This window comes from Benincasa hispida, chromosome 9 (assembly GCF_027475165.1).
Source record: "Benincasa hispida cultivar pf3 chromosome 9, pf3_genome.v1.1, whole genome shotgun sequence".
Lineage (NCBI taxonomy): Eukaryota > Viridiplantae > Streptophyta > Magnoliopsida > Cucurbitales > Cucurbitaceae > Benincasa > Benincasa hispida.
Genome location: NC_143486.1, coordinates 55,362,030 through 55,363,727, shown reverse-complemented (window position 1 = coordinate 55,363,727; position 1,698 = coordinate 55,362,030).

Genomic DNA, 1,698 nt, shown 5'->3' with positions numbered 1-1,698 from the left:
GGGTTTCATACCTAGTCAGGTTCTTCTAGTCATTAGCTTAAACAGGCAAATAGGAATGCAGGTTTCATATCTACAATGAGAAATACATTTAATTAGAGCTGAATGAATATATGTGTATCAACCAGGTACCTTCATGATTCTGTTGCTCTTCTTTATTCATACATTTCCATACTGAAGTATTGAACCCATTGTGGTTATCTCTTTTCTCTTTGGATATGGAAGGATATTGTTTGGGCAGAGTAGGCTTGTTACCCTTGGTATGTATGATCCCAAAGAAGTTTAGCTCAAGACAAGGAGGGGCATGCTTTTGCACTGTCAGTCAGTTCAAATCTTGGGATTTTTATGTCACCTGGAAGCTGGTATATTCATATTGGTAAGTGGAAATTTTTTCAACCTTCCTGCTTAAAATATATTGGGAAAATGGCTAGGGTAGTCTCTCTGTTTGTGTTTTTTTTTTCTCTAATATTTATAATCTTGTTAAATTAAAATTTTAGTCCTTGAACTTTTAGATTTTTGTCAAAATTTTGTGTCTAATAGGTTTATGATATTTTTAACTTTTCTTAAATCATATTGATTTATTAGATATGAATTTAGGATTCTAAAATTTCAATTTTTATGTTTAGATGCATGTATTTAAAAATAAAAATATGTTGAATAGATCAAAGACGTAATAGATTCATTTTTTAAAGTTTAAGGGACTTATTAGACACAATTGAAAGCTCAGTGTAGGGATGAACACTAAAACTAACATACTAGATGCATTTTTTTTTAAGGTTTTTACTAAAAGTTCAGTTCAGTTTATAATCATAAGGAAACTAATTTTTTCGGCTTAATTTGGTTTTTTATTTCAAAACCGAATTGAACCAAACCGTGTATGTATTATATATACATATTTATCTATTTATTTATATATATTATACATTATATTTATTATATTATGTATAAAAACCAAAAATCGTTTGATAAGTTATTTGGTTTTTAGTGGGAATAAGGATTATGAGAATTAGGAAGACAATCCCATTCTTGTGAAGTAGTGATGGACGCTTATTAGAGAATAAAATAATGAGTTCTTTTGGTTATTCATGTTTCGAATTAGCCATTTTAGTCTTTGAATTTTAAGAAATAGATTTAAAAGGTCTCTCTACAAGTTCTCCTTTTTGCATGGACTTTTCCTAGCCCACGGAATTTAAATAGAAATTTTACTAGATGACTTATGTGGCAAGATGACTTGGAAGGGAAAATTTAATTTTAATATTTCCCACCTCTCTCTTCTTTCTCCCCCTCTTTATCTCCTCTTATTCTCGATCCTCCCTTTTCATTGTCTAGCTTTACACAAAATTAACTTGCAAAAAGTCATGGTAGGATGTTCTCAAAGCTCTCTTTCTGCCAACTGATACCCACAACTTCTAACAAAAGCAACCAACTCTACATGCCCTAGCCTTCATAACTTGGTTTTTTTTTTTTTTTTTTTTTTTTTTTTTTTTTGTATTCTGTTTGGTAACTGAGTTGATTGATGTCTTAAAGGAAGAGTAGTGACATGCATTGAGTTTTGTTTGTTCTTTTTCTGTGTTTTTTTTATGATTGTAAATCTCGCTTTTGTTTGGAACTTGAGTTTTACTGAATGCGTTTGAGGCCAGTTGCTACTTCTTAAGGTTATAGAGTGTATGAGCTGTGTGTTATATGTGCGTGCAGATGAGA